This window comes from Mercenaria mercenaria, unplaced genomic scaffold (assembly GCF_021730395.1).
Source record: "Mercenaria mercenaria strain notata unplaced genomic scaffold, MADL_Memer_1 contig_3855, whole genome shotgun sequence".
NCBI classification, from domain to species: Eukaryota; Metazoa; Mollusca; class Bivalvia; order Venerida; family Veneridae; genus Mercenaria; species Mercenaria mercenaria.
The window spans coordinates 15,583-23,373 of NW_026462035.1; positions in this window are offsets into that span (position 1 = coordinate 15,583).

The window sequence follows — 7,791 nt, forward strand, 5'->3', positions numbered from 1 at the left end:
GGCATCTGAAGTTGAGATCGAATATATCGTGAACAATTCTTATAATAAATACATCTCATTTTTAACACGAACGTGAGTTGTGTAGGTTGAAACACATTTTTTTTTACTCTAGCGTCATATAGACACAAACCATGTGGGGATGCGGGTAAAGTTATGTTATATCGGTGACCTCTAAGTATTTATGTGTCTACTAGACGTAAACACATTGCGAAACAACATATCAAAATTATATGTGTTTTTATCGAGCCGATTATTAATAAACTGAATTTTAAGGCAAATTTTTTAGCAAAACTTGATGTGATTTTTTCCGTTCTGACGTCACAAAATCGTCACTGACGTCCTAAGCATCAATTTCATATCACTGAATTTTATACCATTGAGTAGTATTTTCTGTTTGCAAAATGAACATTAGTTTGTATTTTTCATGTATATGATTTTCAGAGCGCAGGAAAGGAAAAAATGCTGAAAACACTCGGAATTCGGCATTGCACGAAAACTGACGTCAGGGGCCATGTATCTGACACAATAGCAGAAAACACGAACAATATTGCGAAAAAGTAAAACCGGGAATCAATCGCATATATCAAGAATTTTGTACAACATATATTTCAGGACAATATTCGGCAAAAAAAATTGGGGCGCATTCCACCTTATATGTCGCAACGTTCACGTTACATGTCCCAACCACTGCAAAATGTCACAAAATCATTAGCCGCTACATGCCGCATCTTTAACGCTAAATGTCGCAAGAATTTGTCCACTGTTATATGTCGCAACAACAACGCTTAATGTCACACAGACAAAAAAGGGGAAATAGATAAGGGAAGTTCAACAGTCTTAACAACTTAAATGTTGCTTTCAAATATTTTGAACGCGATATAAGAAAACATGAGTGCGTGCGTGCATACATGAGTATACATTGAGTGGAATACGGGAAGGGTTTAGAAGTACATACCGTTATAAACTCATGTTTGCTTTTCAATGATGCCGTGCCATACATAAGTTATTGATTTGAAATTTAAAGGCGGTATTTACAAGAGTACTAAAATTATTTTAGGTGTAAACTACGGAATCCTATGGAGTCTTATTTATGTCATGTAACATTAATCATCATGTGTCGCATTGTCGTATTGTCGTATCACATTGTCGTGTCACATTGACGTGTTGTAAAGTCTTTTAGGTCAACGCAAGACTTCAAGTTCTGAAACTCAAGTGATCGATCTAGGACCATCAAAACTCTCCCGATCTCGTGCGCACTACATGCTATCTCGTTCGCATGACATCTTAACTCGAGGGCACGACATCGTTTCTCGAGAGCATGACATTTTACCTCGAGCACAAGACATTTTACTTAGATCGCACGACGCCTTATCTCGAGTGCACAACATCTTATCTCGAGAACGTGAGATTTTACCTTAAGCACAAGACATCTTATTTCGATCACACGACAACCTTTCTCGAGAGCACAACTTCTTATCTCGATTGTGCGACATTTATCTCGACAGTAGACATTTTATTTCGAGCGCAAAACATCTTATATCGATCGCATGACATCCTTTCATGAGAGCACGATAGTTTATCTCCAGCGCTCGATATGTTAATTCGAGTGCACGACATCACGTCTCGATCGCTCGACATCTTATGTAGATTGCTCGAGGTAACTCAAAAAAAAAAAAAATCTTAGTGTATGTCCTAAACGTAACACTGTGCTTTTATGCAGATGTCATAAAACTAAAACATTTGTATTTAGATAGTTGCCGACAACTTCCCTACACAATACCAAATATAAAAAAGAGTCAAAGTCATAGGCTAAACTAGTCAAATCCTGCATAGTCCAACAGTAAGACTCATTTCAGTAACTGCCGCTACAAAATATATTTTTTCTTGTAATAGGAAAATGTATGATATAAGCGACATAGAAAGGCCTTGCCACCGAGAAATCGCACTCTAATATGCTGAAAGACAATCAATGGCAAACTGATGCACATGTGAGTAATGTTATCTGCACCAATCTTGAAAACGTCTGTGCCTGTGCACAAATGAGATTTAAATCTGTTCATGAAGTGTTCCAGTGTACCAGTGAAGTGGTAGAAAACGAATTATTTCCTGTTTAGTGATCATGTGTTCTATTTCTGTGTTGCAATTTTAGTTACTGACATAAGGCGACTACCCAGCTTTAACGGTGGAGGAAGTTCCTAAGTGGTCCTCTGTGCATTATTTCAAGCACCGAGCGGCCACCTTAATATATATTATTTTAAATTTTAGTTTCTTGACTTTGTCTCACAGTATCATATTATTATCCTCTCTGCGCAAGTAACCCCCACCCACTAACTCCTCCACTTTCACCCCACACATTAACCCCCTCCTGCCTTAAAAATACTTGTTTACTATTTGTTGGTATTGTATTTTAGATTCCTGTATCATTATTCATCCTCTTCTCCACATATACCGCACCCATATCCCACCCCTCAGACACTCGATGATGTTATCAACCCGTATCTATTATGTGGAAAGTTAAACATCTTCCTGTCAGAAAACACTGTCCCTATTTAAAAAAAAAATCACCGATATTTTTCTTGCGCGACCCTTTATCAAAACTGTTCAAGCAAACTGTGAAGGTCTGGTGAGCTATCTAGGTGGCCCTCTTCTTTCAATATGTACAAACAATTAGTATATATATAATTATTTGTATAATATTTACATGTTAAAACTGCTGCCTTTAGAAAGTATACTAGAATGTATGAGTATTACTTCCGTCGGGCTTAAAGCTAACACCACTATTATATTAAAGAAAATTTTTAAAGAAAGAATATACAATGGATTGTTAATATAATTATGTCTTAGTTTTCAATAGGCAGTGCGACAATAAACGTTAATGTTGCGACATAAAACGGTGTATAATTTCTTGCGACATATATCGTTATAGGTGCGATATATAGCGGCAGATGATTTTGTGACATTTAACGGTGGTTGTGACATTTAATGTCAACCTTGCCACATTTACCGGTAGTTGCGACACTTAACGGTAGTGCGACAATATATGTGGGGCCGCTTTTTGGCTTACTCACTTTTCTTAATGAATTAATTCTGCTTGTGGAAAACACATATTTCTTTCCTATAAAATGCACGTAAATACACATGTTTTGATACATGTAAAAAATATGGTCATTTTATGACCGTTTAGTCATAAATATATATGCTTGCATCAGAGTATCTTTAGTAGGTCTCGGACGGATGCTGTTTGAAATCGGGCCATTGATTTATATTAATGTATTTCAATACAGAAACTTTCGGTACGCATGCGCTGTCAAATGTATTCACATTCGTTATAGAACATTCTAACTCGACCCGATTTATTTCCATATTAAACAAAGAAGATTGAAACTGTGTATTATTATACAAAACAGTTTGTACTTCAGAATTTTACGTCATAGCGTAAACCGTCATGGCGGTGCGCTGTAAAAGACAATCACATGGAACAGGCAAATATTTGGTGATAATCTTCAAACATGTACACAATAATCCTTGATAACGTGTTAAAATAGAAATATTATATCTCATTTAAATAGAATCACTGTTCGTCGTTCAGATGCGTATAGTTACATAACTCGGGCAGCGCCCTCGTGGTATAATTCATTTGCATATGAACTCGAAGAAATGATTTATTTCAAGGACAAATCACTAATGAGACATATTATTGCTTAATTAACGACAAAGTGTTGTCACATATGCTTTTTAGAAAAATAATTTATTCCCGTAGTTATGTATGGTATACCATTTGGGTCGAAAGTCTGCTTTGCGTGCGTGTATATTTCAAAATATAAGTGCATATTTTAAATGTAAATATATACGTCAATGTGTATATATTAAACTTGCACGCGTAAAAATGAAAATGCACGCTTATATGGACCTGCGCGCGTATTTATTCATGCACTTGTCATAATGTAAATTCGTATAAATATACGTGTGCACGTCCATATTTGAATGTACCTACAAATTTACGCATTCACGTATAAAAAATATATACATGGACGTATAGATTTACGCGTGCACTAACATTCTAGCTGCACTTAAATATAGGCGTGTACCTATATATTTACAAGTGTACGCGTAAATGTATACGTAGATATATACTTGTAATTTAACACAGGCATGCGTAATTCTGGGTGCTCGTATAAATTCGCGTGCAGCTATATATCTACCATTGTACGCGTATAGTTTCACGCATGCACGCCTAATTCCGAGGAGGTTGTATATGTACAAATATGTGTGCATGCGGAAATTTAAACGTGAATATGTAATTATAGGTATAGAAAAAAATAGATTTGCTTAGCAAATAAGAAATATGCAAAACTATATTCAGATTTTCGTGTGACAAGTCGTTTATTAAATGAGATAATAATATCGCGAGATAAGCTACAAATGTAGAAATTATAGTATACCCCTATAGAAAAGTTTTGTAGCTTTTAGCGAGCCTAAAAATACTGTATCATCTACCGTTAGTTTTCTAACTTTTAGAGAACCTTAATTTTGTAGTATTCAACGTAGATTGTATCATTTGGTGTCAGTTTTATATCATTTAACATCGATTGTATCATTTAGCGAAGTTGTATCATTTAAGAAATAATGTAAAGCAAAACAGTGTTTTAACACTATTTGTACACGATTGACGGTTATACGTCGAGCGTAAAACTTACACGATGAATTATTTTGTACGACGTTTAACCGCCCGAGTGTATAAAAATGTTTAAACACGTTTGTGCTATAAGCTATTTCGATTCTAATATATCATTTACCGAAATATTTAGGTAAGCTATGACTGAACTGTTTATTAGCGCATGTATGGCGCCAAATGGTAGGACGTCACGCTCCTTTGTTTCTATACGCCAGGACCGGAAATGGTAATACGTCTTGCGGAATAGTTCCATTAGGGCACAAATGATGGCGAATTGTTGTGCATGGCGAATTACCAACTCAGTGTGTGTGTGTAAATTTATGAAGATAGTTGTGCTATGTGACATGTTGTTTTAAACGTGTTTTTAAGTAAGATATTTGATCAAATTTCTCAGTGCGTACATGGCACAAAATATCATGTCGACGTGACGTCAACATAATATCGTTGTGATGATTTAAGCATTGTCTAGTCATATTAGAATAAGCATTCCCACACCCCTCTCATGCTAAAGCGACAGAACGTCTGGTTTTTCTGTATTTGCCAATCTGCAATTTGTCATCATTTATAATTAATATTTGCTATGGCAATGGCAGATTTTTGCCATGGACTTGCCATTGCAAATTTTTGCCATTGATTTGCCATGGCAGGTTTTTGCCATGGCAGTTCTTTGTCATGTCAAAAATTAAAAAAAAATAAGATGAAGTTCTTCATAAAATGAGAAGAAAAATTGCCATGGCAAAATGATCATATTTCTTGCAATGACAAAAGACCGATTTGCCTTTGCAAAATCGTTTTTTTGCCATGCCAAATGCAATCTTTCCATACAGATTACAAAAAAGCCCATAAAAACTAGTACGGATATAGAATTAATTTATACTAACTTTGAAGCAGGTTAGTAAATACAACAGTTTAAAACAGTTTTCATATTTGTGAAGGGCCTATAAATATAGGTTGAATTTGCCAAATACCGGCGTGGCAAAAAGAAACCGGTGGCTATTTATACTAAAATCAGATTTTAAGTATGTCGTTCTTTATTTGATGGTTTCAATACTGTTGTCAACAACTACATTTTACACCGATTATGTATTTTATGCATAATTATATTCTGTATATATTAATTATGTACACATCCCTGCAAACATCCATACACAGATACAGGGTTACGATTTGGGGCTGCCTTCATGGAACATGTGTTTTCGTAATGGATATTCGCCTTTGTTTCGTGTGATCGTGAAGTGTATCTATGCAGACATTTACGTGAGAAATAAAGCATTTTGGTTTTAAATTTCAGAAACACATGCATTATAATAAGATATTTATGCGCTCATTGATAAAATATTCATGGTTGAAAAGCAGCGCTGAACAAAAGAAGAAATGAAAAAAAAAATGAAATAAACAGGTAGATTAAGTAATTTTTAGATATAAACTGATAAATTTGCAAAAAAGCTGTAAAGAATGTAAACAATATTAAGTGGTTGAAAACCATATTGTGAAGAAAACAAATACTTAATACTACTCAAACTTGGAAACAAATATCACATCCAAACAAATAAATAGCAGACTCAGTCGGATCAAGTCTGTTTATGAGAGGTAATGAAAAGTGAAACACCCCTTGCGCCCCCTAGCACCGGCTTAAGCGGAATTCTGTTATAGTAAAGTTGAATGGACTCCAGGATCCCAAAGGACCAGAAAATCTAACAACGCTGAATCAGAGTATGAGCAGACATTTTACAACCATCACATATGGCACTTAAAGACTGTTGTTGTGATAGTTTTGTTTTTTAATTGATCCTTTGGAAGCATAGAATACAACCAAGCAAAATGATAGCTGACTTCATTTGATTGGGACTGTTCATCAGATGTAGTGAAATGTGAATCTGCCCTCACAGCCCAAGGCACTACCTTAAACAGCTTAAACAGTGTTCTGTTATAGTAAAATTGAATGGATTGGTTAAAGTCTTAATCTAAAATCATGATGAAATGTCTGAAAAATATGAACTGCATACAATTTATCCACTTCCAACATGGCTTTTGAAAGAATGCTTAGAAGAACTGCTACCATCTCTCACTAAAATAACCAATTTTTCTTTGGAGAAAGCATATGTACCGAAATCCTTCAAAAGTTCGTTGATCAGACCACTCATCAAAAAATCAGATCTAGATGCAAATGTTCTGAAGAACTACATACCTGTATCTAATTTACCGTACGTGTCTAAAATACTTGAAAAGGTAGTCATTGCTCGTTTGGAAAGCCACTTGTCTTTGAACAGTCTCCATGAAGAACACCAGTCTGCATACAGAAAATTTCACTCCACTGAGACTGCATTACTGAAAGTTCAAAATGACATTCTCAACTCCCTTGACCAAAATGAAGTAACAATGTTAGTGATGCTTGACCTTTCGGCTGTTTTCGATACCATCGACCACAAGACACTATTGCACCGCCTCCATGACCACTTTGGTATCGCAGGGAAACCACTTGAATGGATAACTTCATATCTGAGCGGCCGCTACCAAACAGTGACCATAGATAGTGAATTGTCAAAACCAGTGCAAATGACATACGGTGTCCCACAGGGGTCCGTTATCGGACCAAAATACCAATGTACACTAAACCAGTTGGTACAATATGCAAGAAACATGGACTAAATCATCATTTTTACGCCGATGATGGGCAGCTTTATATATCTTTCAAACCAACAAATCCGGTCTCTCAAAAGGATGCTTTACGCTGTGTTGAAAACTGTCTCGTAGAAATCGTATCTTGGATGAACAGCAACATGTTGAAAATCAATGCCGATAAAACTGAAGTCATTGTATTTACCTCTCAAAGAAACGAAAAACATATTGAATCGGTTACTGTGAAAATTGGAGAAGAGAACATTACACCATCTAAATGTGTAAGGAATCTTGGTGCTTTTCTAGACTCCAAAATGAGCATGTAAAAACATATTAACTCAGTTTGTAGATCAGGGTACGGACAGCTACGTCAAATAGGCCACATCAGGAAATATCTAAATACAGATACTACAAAATCTCTAGTAAATTCACTCGTCACTTAACGCCTTGATTATTGCAATGCGCTCTTGTATGGTGTTCCGAAGGTCTTGCTGAAT